Source organism: Manis javanica, chromosome 6 (genome assembly GCF_040802235.1).
Source record: "Manis javanica isolate MJ-LG chromosome 6, MJ_LKY, whole genome shotgun sequence".
In the NCBI taxonomy this organism is placed as follows: Eukaryota; Metazoa; Chordata; class Mammalia; order Pholidota; family Manidae; genus Manis; species Manis javanica.
In genome coordinates this window covers 65,951,761-65,968,015 of record NC_133161.1, presented here as the reverse complement: position 1 = coordinate 65,968,015, position 16,255 = coordinate 65,951,761, and the positions used below count along the sequence as shown (strand labels likewise).

General features: G+C 37.4%; 1 protein-coding gene across 6 annotated transcripts in view; it reads right to left on the bottom strand.

Moving 5' to 3' along the window:
- Positions 1-2,823, bottom strand: part of COL28A1 (collagen type XXVIII alpha 1 chain) — a 185,470-nt gene extending 182,647 nt beyond the window's left edge. For 5 of the 6 annotated variants that reach the window (XM_073238793.1, XM_073238792.1, XM_073238791.1 and 2 more), the window contains exon 1: positions 2,686-2,823. The gene's annotated coding sequence lies outside the window, so the exon portion shown is untranslated. The remainder of the gene's footprint in view (positions 1-2,685) is intronic. The other variant, XM_073238794.1, reaches the window with a different exon arrangement.
- Positions 2,824-16,255: the final 13,432 nt, after the last annotated feature.

Genomic DNA, 16,255 nt, shown 5'->3' with positions numbered 1-16,255 from the left:
TTCTATATATTCAAAGAATTACATCTAAGTAGTCTGAATTTCCCATTTTATTAATGGGGCACAGGAAGTGAGGAGAGCCATATAAAAACATTTCAGTCCTACCCTTTGTAGTGACTGTGGTTCAGTCACAGGCTTTGCTCTGATATACCCACACTCTTCAAGTTGATATCAGATTGCTACACGGTTGTTTTGTTCACTTGCATTATAACTAAGTCCTGATGATCCCGAAATTTTTACAGGGTTGTAAAGAACCACCACCATTTCAGTCTTAATATTACATGTACAAGTTCCATGAGTTCAAAGGTCAAGTCAAAAATTAAATTGCCCTTCTGCTTCCATGGACTCCAGTTTCTCTTTTCTACTCTTACATTGGAAGCTTCACCTCCACCAGAGTTCCAAGCTGGACTCAGCTGCATATGATGCATCAGAAGAGTGCAGGAGCAAAAAAAATATAGATCTTCTAAGCCGCACTTTCACTTTTTTCAGTGTTAGCTGGAAGAACTAATGGACAGAAATAGGACTTGAAATCAGGAAGCACTCCTCTGAACAGCCCTGTGAAACTATTTTTGTGGATAGATTAACAATGAAAATATCTAATGCTGTATGAAAATCTTCAGCTGTCTTCATCCTTCAATATGCCTAGCTACACACCAAATGATTTTTAAACCCACAGGCTCCCTGGCAAAAGAAGAATCATGGTGGCTAACTTAGAATACCCACCAAGGAACAAGAAAGCTTACTTTGTACCAATGTTCTACAGTTTGGAAATGCTTGCCTGCTTAAACTATATTTACTTCAGAAGGTCTGGAAGAGCAATCACATTTTCCTTCTTGGCACCTTGCTTCAGAGAATAGGAACTGGGAAATCATGAGCATGATTTTTTCCAGGCTCTGAATAGAGGGTGGAAATATATGCAAAGACAGTGAGGAATGAGATGGGTGACTGACTTCTTTCCTACATGCCAGAACGAGGAACCCCAAAGGGAAGCAAGGCTGTTGGGTTAAGAATGGCCCAATGAATGGCTCCATGCCATAGTCTGTTCCTCCAATAGCATCATCTAGAAGAACGTTTATTAAACAGACTTTGTTACTAAACTGGCCAAGCATCTGTTGGCAAGTGCATCAAGTGTAATTGGCAAAATGTCAACTGCTCTTCAGATCACGTATACTAAGATGTGCAGACGGCTGAGTATTTTAAAAAAGAAGAACAAGTGGGCTAAGGAAATAGAACACACGGAGGACATCCATCCCTGAGTAATCCCTTGCTAACCAAGTGAAAGAACACAGAGGATGTAAAATATGAGAGAATATAGAAGGATTGAACTCTGAAAATTAGTGTAAGGATAAGGCTATGTAGTAAAATACAGCTGCTATTGCATTTTCAGAGGGTCAGGGAGTGACATCACCATGCTTTGGTTTACATGTGACTTTTCTGTTTTGTTGAGATAAAGGAACTTCTCAGAAGTTTTGGAAAAAGACACTGAGAATTGAATTTCATTGAGAATAAGAGAGAGTTCACAAGCTACATGATCAAGAAAATTCCTCAAAAACCTAAAGAAGATGATTTCCTTGCAGAATCCTGAGAAGAAAACCACTTCCTTCTTATTCATAGGCCCATTTTGGGCTTTAATCTTGGTTTTAAATAAAGACTTATCTTTCCAAAATTAAGCACCTGCTCACACAATTTTCTTGGCACATTATCATGAATTCATTCCTGAAGCCTTGTGTATACAGTGTTCACCAACACAACTTATTCATGAACAATACTCACGATATCTCATATTTTATTACTATTTGCTTTGACATCTCTTATCTACCTCTCCCAAACCCAAGTCTTGCTATTCCTGTTTTCTGTTATTATCCATAAGACACTCTTACGCCTTTCTCTAGATTTTTAGTTTCTTTGACTTCCAGAAATCTTTCTTTATTAATTTGACATCTTAAGAGCCCACCCATTCCTAATCACTTTTGGCATATTTTATTTTGCCTCCTTTTTAAATAATTTTCACCTTTCTCTCATTTAGATATCACATACAAGCAAAGTAGTTTCAGGGGAGAAATGCCTTAAGTTAAATGAAAGAAATATAAGCGTCTCTATGTACTATAGGTTATACTTTATAAATGCAGCAACAATGATTATCTTTAAACAAATGCCATATTTTTGTCATTTTGTCCTGAAATTTATTTTGGATAAATATCATGATCAATAAATCCAAATGACTTTATATCTTATGATTTATCAAAAATAAAATTATCTTTTGGCAGAGTTTACCAATTTTATTCAGTGTTTGCATCTCATTTATTTCTACATGAAGATAAAATGACCAAATACTTTATTCAAATTGCCAAACCAAGTTATGAAGTTTTCTGTAATTAATTCTGAATTAAAAAAAAACTTGTTCCAAATCAAGAAAAAGACATCCCAAGAGATATTAACTTCATTACATTGCTATGTGGTAGACTGCAAATAAAAAATTAATTTTAAAAAGAACTGTAAAATAAATTTAAAAATTTTACATTTTAACAGTTATTCATACTTTTCTAATAATTAATTTAAAGTTATAGCAGAAGCTAAAAATTTTTGATGAGCTTTCTTCACATAAGTATGCAAATCTTTTAATATTCCATAGTTCCTAGATGGTCCTATCTGATTTCAAGTGATTATAACAAAACAGTTATTTCTTACCTTATAAAGTTTGTCAAACAGGAATTAAAGACTGGTTAAGCAAATACCAATAGCAAGGACCATGCTTGGGTATGGAGTTGGCTATTTGATATTGTTCTGTTCTTGTGGATAATAAAGATTGTCTTTGCTTTGGGATCTTTTGCAATCTTTTATTCATGTTTATTAGACTAAGTTAAAGCAAGAGTGGTCAGGCATTTAGCCAGGGTGCAAGATCTGGGTGGGATCAGTAAGTAATTTAAAGGAACAGTGTCCTTTCAGAACAAATCTCTGTTTTCTAGAGTGTTGTAAAAATCACTTAAGCAGATTTTCTACATTTTAGGCATTTGTTGACAGCCTGCCTTTGTTTGTTGTGGTATGTCCTCTTTCTATTCCTGCATTTCTTTGCCTGGGGTATGCTCTGTAAGACATTGGTTCTCAACAGCTCTGTAAAGGAATATAAATAGCACCAGACTCAGATGCAAAATTGGTTGTTCAAGAAAGGCAACAGGTTGATAATTATTGAACCTGGATGATGAATATATAAAAGTTCATTATTTTTGTGCATCTATGATTTTTGAAATTTTTCATAACACAAAATTTATATAATATAAAGTGAAAGAGTGGTCTGAATTTTGTCCTAGTTCTGCCTATTAACATGAGGACCTCAGTTTCCTACTTATGAAATGAGGGAAGGGATTTAATTATTTATCAAGATCCTTTCAAACTGTAACATAAGAGGTAGGTTTACAGTGTCCAATATTCTAAGGTCTCTGTCCAGTAAAGGTGATCCCTATAGTGGTTCCATTCTCTTTTTCACTATTGTCTACCTTGTGGTTACAGCCCATATTAAGTTGGTATTTGTCAGTGCAGAACATACAGCCAAGAAGCCACTCGGCCCCTAGACAGCTAAGAGACAGGCTTTCCTATGGAACCTCCTCCAAGATAGAGAATAGCAAGATGATTAGAGAAAGTAGGGTAAATGTTCATGTTATAATCACTTAAAATCAGCATTCTTTGGGAGGATTTTAACATTCACGTATCTGCTTACTGTAACAATAATAGCTTCAATTTCACGAACCCTGAGCCAGGTGCTAGGCACTATGCTAAATGGTTCACGCACATTATGGTATTTGGCCCTGCAAAAGCACAGCCACCTGCTTGTATTAAGTGCTGTAAGAATTCACATTTTGCAGATCAGATGTTGAGGCAGAGAGGAGTTCAGCAATTTTCCCCCTGTTAAACTAATGCTAGAGATGCCAGGGTGGGCTCTTAACTCCGGTTTCTCTCACTCTGAGCCTCACTGACAACTGTTGCATCATTAAATTAAGTATCCGTGTGAATGTTCATTATCATTGTCTCCTCACCCCAAAGCAGTTTTTGAGGAAGTGAGGAAGCTTTGTGGGCTTTTGTAATAGAAAGAAGGAACAGTAGGTATATTGCAGAAGTAAAAAGGCATCTCCCAGGAACCAATCACTTAGGTACCTTAAATAGCCTGTGGATGTTAGCCACACTTTTCACTTTTGTGAAATGAGACTCAGAGGACAAGGAAGTGGCAGTTTTTCAGAAGATCAGTTCTTTTTTCTCTAGATTAACAACTTGGGGAATAATTCCATTAAGAGGCAAACAGGTGACTCCTGGAGAGGAGACATGGACTAAAGCCCTCCTGCTTTGGAACTGTTCTGATTAGAGTTGGTTAGGGGTTGGAGTCATTTCCTGACTTTTCCCCAAAGTCAAAAGGGTAATACAAACCCAGGGTTTCCTGCCTCTCATTCCCAGGTATGACAATCAGCACTAAGCTGATTGGGTAGATGACTCAAAAGAAAACTGTATGTTCTCTCAATTTATATCAGGCAATTAGCTTTGCACCCACAGAAACAATGTGCCATGGCTGAAGACTTCAATCTTAATCCTAATGATGGTCTTGAATTGGTGTGCAGTTGACATACACAGACCAAATAGGACATCGTGGATGACAATGATGACTGGCAAAAAGACAACTGGAAGCCCATGCCTTTCTGGCAGTTGTTCTGTAGCAAATTCCTTAAAGAAAAAAGTGCACTATTTTCACTATTATTACTGCAGGTGGCATAGAGTAAGCACTCAATAAATATTTGTTGAATGACTGATTATTAAAAGTAAATTTTTAGTGTTCATCAATCACTTGAGAACCATGGTAGAGAAGATTGCTCTGGACCATTGCTAGGCAGGAAATATTTTTTTCAACTTTTCCAGAAATTTTAATACTCTCCCATAGTAGAATCTATGTTGGCTTTATTTGTTTTGGTGCCAGTGTCAAGATCTCCATTTCAGTAGTGATGGTATTTTTGGGTCTTAGGGATATTTAAAAGGAATCAAAGTCTGGGGTGACTTGTATATATCAGAAGGTTTTTATCTGCATGAGGTTATAGAAACACAAAAAAGGGCCAGTGAAATATCAGCTCAAACTCGTATCTGAGTTCTACATCTGGATCAAAATGAAGGCACAGTGTAATGTTTCATAATCTTTTCCCAGTTTCAGCCATCTCCCACACTGCTGATTGAGAGTAGAGAAGAACTTTATCAACTGAGAAGGGAGAAGTCAATCATCTTCTAACCCAGGTTGGAGAAATTTATCACTGGAGGTCCACTTCTATTTTTTTTTTTTTTTTTTTTGCAGCATATAACCTTGATAGAGTAGAATTTCTAACATTTACCCCAAAGCTCTGAAGTTTCTGGAATTTGTTATCCTTCTTGGCTCCAAGAGTATAACTTGGATATTCTCTCATGCCATTCATCAGTAAATTAGCAGAACACCAAAATGTTACTGGCCCTATGTATCAACTAAGGGAAGGATTAAAAGCATTCAAAGACAACAAGGAAGTGAAAAATTATCATTAGTAATAAAATGCTGGAAGTGTGGCATTACTTAAGCAGCATGACTACAGTGCTGCTCTCAACAAATTCTCATTGAGGAGGCTCTTTCACATTCCCTCTATTCAATTATTTTGTATTGTTTACTTCCTGATATATCTTGCCCCATTATTCATCATTTGGGCCACAGCCTGAATAATTGTATAGTTCCCTAGACCACAGTGAAGTATAAATTCCCATCGTATCAATCCTATCACTATTAAAATCTTTTTCTAAAATTTTCCTTCAATATTGATATTTCCTCTTTCTGTGTACATTATTCCGTACCATGAGCAAATTATTTTATACAAAAAAAACCTGTTATTTGGAAAAATTTACAATTTTCCTTTCTAAGATATATCTGAATGTGGATAGATCTTTGTCCTATCATAGGTTTGAATGTTTGGCTTCTTTTTTTTTTTTTCTTTGTATTCCCTTCAGTTAGCGGATAGCGCAGCCAGCTTTTTCATGCAGAGTCCACCAAATGGGAAAGATCACATCATTTAAGCCTTGACCAAACTCTGCTTTTAGTGGGGAAAATATTTTCTGGTTTTGATTTAGTTGATTTTACTTTCAGGTATTAGAAAGAGTTGTACTGTGTCTTGGTGAATTCTTTGATTCCCACTAGATGAGATTTAAATTTTTCTTGTACTGGGACAAATAATAGCATCAAATCTCAGAACCAGAAGGAAACTTAGAGACCACTTTCATTTGATTTGTTCATTTCACAGATGATAAAATAAAAGGCAGGTGTTGAGACCCACCCAAAGGTCATACCAAGAGCCAGTGAGAGGACACAGTTCAGATCTTTGTGGGTCAGCTGGCTGTCTTTCATTCCCACTAAGTACTCTAGGACATTTCTCAGTCTTTGCACCACCCAGATTTGTGCCAGAGCAGGAGAAAAAGGAGGCTGGTTTACGGCCAACAAGTTATGTTTGAAAAACAGGGGTTTTGCTTTAGTGGCAAATGGCTCAAATAACCATAGACTAAATTCTAGCACATAATGAGTCTCACATCTTACTGTGTAATTCTCTCTGCCTGTGCCATCAAAGGCAATCAACAGCACTTCTTAGAACCCTGGGTTGAAGAATTTTCTCCTCTAGGTTTCGGCAGGTTGGCCTGAGGGGCTGGGGCTTGTTATACTGATTTCAGTGAACTGTGGTATGTTATTGATAACTGATGAAAACACAGCCAATCATACAAGCAAATATCACTTGCATGAATATGTTTCAGAAACTCAACACCCATTTGAGTTTTCTGAACAGTCCATTTGGGATTTAATAAGAATATCCAACAAAGGAGGTCTTAAAAATAACTCTATCAAATTCCTGGAGCTAAAGTGCTTTAAGAACATTAAGTAACTTATTATTAGGCCACATTATGTCAACCTATTACAACTCTGGTTTTATACAACATTGTCTCTAATTGAGGTAATAAAGCCATCTGTTTTTTGAGGTACATCTAAATTATATAGTTCCTCCTATTCAATAGTCTATTTCTTCTTCTGTCCTTTAAATTTTGTACTAAGAGTAAATTACGCTGGACAAAGTTTGCAGTGAAAGGAACTTGAAGTAAATTAATATTTTTACTATTTTGGGATATGAAAACCTTTTCATAATATAAAACTCTATACAAAATAAAGTCCTTATTATAGTCATTATTCATTGTTTATATCCAGAACTATAGATCTTGAAATTACACCATGTAAAATTTTATTTAATGTAAGTAATTTTTACTTAATTACATATTTCCCATTATGCTAATTGACAAAATTCAGGAATGCCCAATACAAACACAATTTACTGGGGACTAACTATGGGTATTGCAGGACTATTTGAAAAAAAAAAAAAATTGAAAAAAGATATTTGGGCACCACCTTGTGGGGCTTTGTAGAAAAACACAGTGTGAGAGTTTGTCTACTGTCATTAACAGATTAAGATTCTTAATTGTCTGTGGTGTTGAACAGGTGAAATGGAAGTTCCTTCTATAAATTTCTGGATAGGGAACTAAAAGGATGAATCAAAGGGGTGACAAAATTACTTTTAAATGTGAATGAAGAAACTAAGTAAAATCTGATGAAATTGGATAATGCAGTCATTTAACAAACATTAGCTTAGTTCCTGTGCAATGTGAGACATCAGATAGAAAACAAGTAAGACACATTGACTTCAGCCCAGTAGAAGAAACAGGCAAGTAGAAGGCAATGGCAAATTTTACCCCAAATATTTCTAAAGTAATCAAATAAACTGCAGCTAATGACTATGCCAAAGCATTTGGGAACAAAGTGTGCTGGTGTCTGCAACTTACTCTGAAGTGCATCATAAAAAAAGAAGATAGGTAGAGGGTTGGTTGGGTAGTTGTATAGATATATGATAGACTAAGTATGTCAGCATAGATCAAATGTTGATTGTGAAGTTTAGATGGTGGGTAATAGGATGGCTGTAATATTCTGACAATTTCTCTGTATGTCTGAAACTTTTCATTATGAAGTATTAAACCAAAAAAAAAGGCAATGCCGATACACTATGATAATAACTATAAGAGAGACCTGCAAACAGGATGCCCAATTCATACAGTGACACAGAGGTTGGAAGTACAGGGAGCAGAGGATAAACAGGCATGTCTTTGATGCCCTGTTCAAAGGACTAGACTTGACCTTGAAAACAGTAAGGAGCCACTGAACAGTTTGAAGCAGAGGAGTCATAGGATCACATTTTAATTTTAGGAAAACCACTCTAGTGTCTCTGTGAAGAATGAATTGCAGGGAAGCAAACCTGGAGACTGGGAGACCAATCAGGAGACTTACTAAAATACCAGTAAGAGATAAGCCTCTCAAGTACCAGCTGTAGGAATGGAAAGAAGTGAACTATTCTGAGAAATAATTTAGGAAGTAGAATCAAAGAGCTTAGCACCTAATTGGCCTAGGAAAGGAAAGGGAAGAAAGGAGAAGAAGAATGGTATCCAGTGGTTTGCTGGAAGTATTTAACAGCTGACTCTCTGGAAAATAAAGTGTGTGTGTGTATGTGCATGTACATAAGTTTATCATACATGTTACTGATAAAAAGGGTGATTCATGTACAGTCTGCAAATAATGACAAATGTACCATATTCTCCACTATACTTTCCATAGAGCAAATTGGTTCTCACAGAATATTTTCATGGATTTTTGCCAAATTCTATATCCTCAGCCAACCTATGGTTGCAACCTATGAATGACTGTACTCCTAACAAGGACGATGATTGACATGTCTATTCCCCTTAACAAGTACGCTCCTGCTTTCATATTTCTATGAAACTTACACTAGTATGGAACTTTCGGTATTTCTTTCCTTCCCTTATTCCCACCTTCCTACAGGAGGAGGAGGTGGACTTATTTTGCAAATGGGACTGATAGTCTAACATCCATTAGTCTGTTTCCTGTGATCCATCATCACAAAATAGTATTTTAAATGGTCTGAGCATTTGCTTAATTCATGCACCATGGGTGAATGTTCCTTGTGATATATAGTGTCATCCCCTTACAGTCTCATACATGTAACATACAATATTATACCCCATATTAAAAAATCGCCCTTCCTTAAGACTCTTGCTGCTTGACAACTGTCAGAATAACACAATGCAAATGGCCTTTCTGGAGGCATTTAATGCACAACCTGCAGAACTGTAGGCCTCAGCTCCATGTAAAATCATACTGTTTCTAAAGTTAGTACCTTAGCGTAGAGTTGCAAGAAAATGTATATTTATTATTATATTTTATAATTTGTATTAATTTATTAAGACTTGAAATATTAGTTGCATAAAATTGTTTGATTATTCTGCTTCCAGTTGAATGTCACCAATCCATTGAACATGCAGGACTCCAGAGGATGCATTGTAAAATAACATTATTTTTCTTCCCACTGTCCTTTGATATCCATTTCTGAGGGCAGGATTTACTCTGCCACTTGAACGGATTCACAGGCAGGTGCCATGAGTCCTTGGGTCAGTCTTCACATAAAAAAATCACTTCTTTCACATTTAGTCATACAAACTATCTCACTCCAATAATCAAAATATCTACTCCCACATAGTAGCTAAAGCTCTGAGTTTGAAACTTTTCCTCCCCAGTTGGGGTTCACTTCAGGCTGGAAGGCTGCATGGAAAGGGGGCACACGCAACTTTCCCTTTTCCCCACTGCCTCTCTGCCTTCCCTCCACTCATGAAGAATAGTTTTCTGACCCTTCCCAATAGAAGGGCAGGAAATAGCTACTTGAACTGGGCTGCCTTGTTCTGGTTTTGGAAGCTATACAAGTGATCGCTTTCATCATTGTGGAGCTCTGGTGTGTTCTTGGAGATCCACTTTGCTGGGGATCTCTCATCTGAAATTCTCTCAGAGACTGTCAAGGTCTCTTCTCTGGTGGGTGTTGAACACATTCCCCCCTCACACCACCCTGTTCCTCACGGAACAGTGACTCTCAGCTGAGGTTGCCTCACTCCCACCAGAAAGCCCTCTTACCAACTGCTCCAGGATGCCTCCCTTGGCCTTGTGGTCCCCGTCTGGTCCACAGGGCATACTCATGCACCGTTTTCCTAACAGACTCTAGGAGAAAAGGTTGTTCCCTTCAGATGCACCTCTCATCTCTCAGCCTTCAGAACTAGCTAGCCTTTGGAGTCTTCCAGCGTCCCTCAGACCACCCTCCACCATGAGTAATGTCTACATTTCTCAACTCCTTGGCACCCTGTGCCCTCCTTGCATCCCTGTTCCAAGTTGTGCAGATCAAGCTCTCCACAGACACAGTACCCTCAGACCTCTTCTAGGGGATTAGAAGCGAGAGTCCTGGAAGTGACTATCTCTGAAGAAATCTTTCCCAGACTCTTCAGTTCCAAGCCCTTTGATTCTTTCAGGAGGTTTCGGTCATCAGGTTACAAAATCTTTTCCACCTCTTTACAGGCAGTAGCATCTCACATTGGAATATGGGAGTATTCATCACCTATTGTTTTGTTCCTGCTTAGTGGGGCATCAGCCAAAACTAAAAATGACAAATCCTATGTTTAGCATCCTGTTACAAAAACAGATATGCTGTACTAGTGTGGCTAAATCCTGAAAGAGAAACAAAGGCATGACAACAGTTAAACATGGTAGGAATATCTGAATGTTAAGAGATTTCCTTCGATATTGTTCTCACAATATTTTAAAATTTTGAGTTGGAAGGGAAGCATTCATGTGTTTGTATAGTCTTTCATCATGCATTCATTGTTTTGATTCAACAAATAATGAGGGAAATGATGATTATAACTTAGGGAATTAACTGAACTATGTGAATATATTATAGTATAATTGGTAATACCATTATTATTAGATGTGTAATTAGATGTATATGTATGTGCATGTAAAGAGAGTAAGCGTCTGATGAGGTACAGTAGACAAGGTGCCAAGGAGTTGAGAAATGTAGACATTACTTCTAGCTGTGGAAAACTTTAGGGAGGGGATGAGGATGTATCTTGAGAGATGGATAGAATTAAATTTTTCTAAGTCTTAGAGAAGGGCGTTTTAGGGGAAAAAATGGAACAAAGGCATGTTATAGAAAAAATGCTGTGTAAAAGAAACTGGAAAAAATTCAGTAGGGCTAGAGCTAGTATGAGTTAAGGGATCAAATGGGAAAACATGTTGGGCCAGAATGGGGACAAGTTCATGTTTTAATAATTTTTTAAAATATTCCAGAAGCTTTTGTGTATGTTATGTGGAGAGGAATATTCACTATTATACACAATTATTTAATCTTTAAATAATTAATATATATTTACCTCATTTATACAAGTAATACATGGAAAAAGTATTAATTTAATAAATTATATTTCTCCAAACTCGTAAACATTGTTGCAAACCGAATCATTCTTCTCAGTTAGAATAGCAGATTCTTTTAAATGTTTTTCAAAAGGCAAAATACATTCAACAGTGCAATGATTATAAAACTGACTTAGGAAGAAATTTATTTCCTCATCATTTCTGTCCTGATTCTAATTCTGATTCTCCTTATGCTCTGATTTCTTGCCACTTTCATTTCTTCCTGGGTTTATGATTATACTTAGCTAAAAAAAATATCAAACTTAGTGTCTTACATAAGATCATATTGGTGCATGAATTTGAACTGAGAATCAAGGCCTTTTGAAGGTTTTATAGTCACACATCGCATACTACCCCGAATTACTGACTCAGACCAATTACATATGCTTTGATTTTTCCATGACCTTGGCTTTTCCTCAAAATGACACTGTTCTGAACACATTATCTTCACAGTTGGATCAATGTCTAACTTTTAGTGTTGGTTCTAGGGATCTTTATCTCATTTTACTACCAAGAAAGTCTGCTTTTACAACTGCTTTCAGCTTCATCTGGTTTAGGTAATTCTAAAATTAATTTGATCCATTGAAAATACAAATTTTCTTTCATCTGTGAAGACTCACAGTATTGACATACTAACTCCAGGCAGAGGGGTTTGGATATTGGTCTGTCCCTACATTGGTCCCCACATGAACCAATAAGAAGGCTGCCTGAGATGATTCAGGAACATCAGTCGGGCCACACACAGGAGGTGGTTTAGAGTGAAAAGGCAGGAACAGAGGAACCAGAGGACAGTTGGGAAGTCACTGCCTGGGTGAGCAATAATGAGCAGTAATTAATACCTGAATTAGGGCAATAGCTATAGGAACAGAGGGGTTAGCAGAGTTTAGCCACACTATCTACTTCAAAAGCCCAAATGTGATTTATTCAAAGCCCTGTCTGCTGAGGCGAGGAGACAGGCAGTGAGTTAGAGGGCTGTGGTTTCCCTAGGGTTCACAGTGCCGATCTGACAGTCGTTTTGACGGCTGCTACTGTAGTGTTTGGGTGCTCATGTGAAGGGATGAGCCAAGTTTCTAAGTTTGGGCTACTAACAAATCTCCATAGATTGCTGCTTATAAACAACAAATTTATTTCTCACAGTTCTGGAGGGCTGGAAGTCTGAGAGCAGGGTGCCAGCATGGTTGGGTTCTGGTGAGAACCCTTCTCGGTTTTTCAGAGTGCAAAATCTCCCTGCATCCTCACAGGGCAGAAAAGGGTTGAGAGAGCTCTCTGGGATCCTTTGTATAAAAGCACTACTCTCATCCATGAGGACTCAGTAATTATGACCTCGCTACCTCACAAAAGCGCACCCCCACCCCCAATATCATCACATTGGGTGTTAGGTTTTCAACATACCAGTTTTGGGGGAACACAGATCTTCAGCCCATAACACCAACTTACCCACAAACAAGACAGAGACTCTGTGAAGAAGCAGTGAGCAAAGTATATGTTAGTATCACCCATGTTGCAGTTATCATCTTACATGTCCCATTTAATAAAGCACTTAGCGAGCTGCTTGAACTTATTATTTCTGCCTTAACTCTGGGTACATAGGATTATGATGTGGTAATTATATGATTATCATTATGGAATTTAGCATCCTAATCCTCCCAACTATACTCTTTAAAATAATATTCCTTGCTTTTTTCTCATTAAAAATTTTACATTTTTATTTCAGAAAACATAGAAAAGTACAATGAAGAAAATAATGATCACTTTTAAAGCTACCATAGAGACATCTGTTAAAATGTTGGCATAATTCCCTCCAGTATTTGAAAAATAAGGTTAGAATAATTATTTTAAATCTATTGGGTACTATTTTATTCTTTTAACAATAAACCATGTTTCCTACTATGTCTAAATATTTGTCTAAAACAGGGGTGAGCAAACTAATCCAGCCTGCCACCTGTGTTTGAAGTTGCCCCGAAACACAGCCGCACCCCTCTGTTTCTGTACTGTCAGTGGCTCTACAGCATAACTGAATAGTTGTGATAAAGGCAGCAGAGCCTGCAAAGCTGCAGATATTTACTATCTAGCCCATTATAAAAAAGTTTGCCAATCTCTGTTTCAAAAGGTCATTTTATGGCACCTGTAATTAGATCAGGAGGCTGATCCATTTAATAGTACTTGGGCTGGTAGTTGGAAGCTGGAGCCAGATTGGTTTTATACCCTTCTACCACTTAAGAGATATCTTGGGCAATTTATTTAACCCCTCCATGCCTCCGTTTTCTTACCAGTAAAACGGGAAGAATAACTTCATCCTCATACCACTGTGATGAAGATGTGGTAGAATGCATGGTACACCTCCTGTATATCCCTTTATAGTAATGAATGACTTATTTCTTCAGCTGCCGGGAATGTTGCCAGCTCATGATCCTCAGCTGTCAGCCTTCTTTTTGGACAGCCTTGCTGGAGAAAACTGCCTCACTCAAAGTCATGCTTCCTTTAAGAGGCAGCTCACATCAGTGATGCATCCATGTCAGTGGATAGTATAAAGACTTGGGTCCCTTGTCCCAACTCAAAATGCTCTGAAGGGCCAGTCTAGTTCCAAAGTTCTCCATGGATTGGTTGAGGCTTTTGTTGGTATTGAATCACAGCTCAGCTTCTCCTTGTGCCCAATCCTGCAGCTGCCTCCTCCTTTCCACAGGTGCTGATCCCAAGAACATTTCCTAATAGGTATTCTACATCCTAGTCTCCAGCTCCTAATATGGTTCCCAGGGCACCAAGCTGAGACTGAGTATTAAATGAGCCTATGTTGTCAAGTATCTGGTACATAGTATATGCTATATAATTGTTTGTTTTCAAACCAATAAATAATCCAGTAGGAGAAAGTAGAATGGTAATACAAGTTCAAGGATCAAAAATAGAATAATACAAAATTTCCTACAATTAAAGAATAGCTTATTCACATACTTTTCAATGAATGAGAACAAAAAACTCTCACTAAGGTATTTAAATTTCACTGGATACTTTTGAAGTGTCATGCAACAGTTTTATTTATAATTTAAGAAATAAAAATATTTAAAAATTAGAATCATATCCTTGGCAATTATGTGAAGTTATTATGAAAATTTTAGCTATAGTCCTTAAAATATATGAATAAGTACATTGATTTACAAAATTGACTTGGGTGCATGCTTAAATTGTTTGAAGACCACTCTTTTAAGGTATCTCAGATCTTTTAATCTTCAACCTTTGTAAAAAGATTACCTAAGACATACCATATGTTTACAGAACCTTAATTTCTGCTTGATGCCTAAGAGGAAAACTTGCTTTTGGGTACAGACTGATTTTGTGCATGTGGAAAAAGGGGTATTGAGATTAGCCATTCACAGACTCCACCGAATGCTCCAAGAAAAAGGAAATGAGCAGTTCTTCAACTGCTGCCCTTTAATAGTTTAAACCACAACATTAAAAAAAAAATCTTATCCTGAATCACTATAAATGAAAGAGCTTAAAAAGAACATCATCCTATTAGGGTCACAAAAGTTTAAATTAAAAATGAAACAAAACGAAAACCTGTTAGACTGAATTATAACAACTCTGGCATCCATTACAATAATGTGTTCGATAAAGACAGATGGTGTGACCTGAGACCACTCTGCTAAACTCTCTGATACAGTTTAATATTCCAACTGATACAATGTACTCTCACACTCAGAAAATAATTTTGAATACATATTAAGCAGCGGGCACTATAGAAAACCCAAATTTCTGTGCTAAAATTTTACTACCCACATGGGAAATTCTATCTGTCCTTTCCCAGACCGTCAGGAAGGGAGAAGAGGATTCTCTTTAAAGAGACATGATCCAGCTTGTACTCACAAGCAACACAGCTTAGTGGAGGAGGGGAATGAATTTCCAAGTAGAATGAGAAAAGTACCACTTATTCCTCTAGGGACTTTAGTGTGCAAGGAACTGACAGCAGCATGCGAATATACTTTCACAGAAGCTTAGATGGAAAAAGAAGGAGTGAAAAACACTAGTTGTAGGGGAGTGTATAGTAGAGAAAATAATTGTTTTAGGATTTCTTCAACATATGTTTACTGAGCTCGTGCTCTGTGCTATGCACTTCTAGGTTCTGGAGATTAAACAGAGACTAAAGCAGACAGAGCCCCTGTGTATTATTTAGGGAATAGGCTAAGAAGCTATAACAAGCAAGTCCAAAGAAGCAATAATTTGAAAAAGAACACAGTTCATTTTCTCCCATGTAATGGTCTGTGGTTGATCCAGCGGAGGAGATACCTCAGTTCCCCAAATTAGGCTAGGATTTAGACTAATGGGGCAGTTTGCTTTCCTCAGTACCTGGCTTCCATTTCTAATCCACGTTTCTTTTGCCATTTTCCAGACAGCAGAAGAGGAAGTGGCAAGCAGCTTCTGTTTTAAGGGACACACCTCCTGTAAAGGTACAATAGAATGAAAACTGGAGATATGGAGCATCTAGAAGGGGAAGACAGTGATAGGCAAGTAAAGAGTATTTGTGGTGGAGTGCTGGGCATGAAAGCCTAAGTAGAGCATTTTCAGGGGAAGACAGGATGTAGGATTAGAGAGAACGAGTATGGTCCTGGCCTTTGAGGATAAAAATGGGAGTGACTTAAACATACGCTGAAGGTAAAGAACCAATAAAAACGTAGTGGTTGTAAACACATGGATAAGGAGAAGATTAATGGTGCAAAGTCTCAGAACAGGAAAAATACTTGGATCTCCTCCTCCTCTATGTAGCTGGAACAAGGTAAGAGTGAGAGTGAATGATGATATTGGGGTAAGGAGAGAAAATAGTAGGAGGCTGTGGAAATTCCTACCTAATGGTTTAAATTTTCTTTCTGAAGTAGGAAGCAGAGT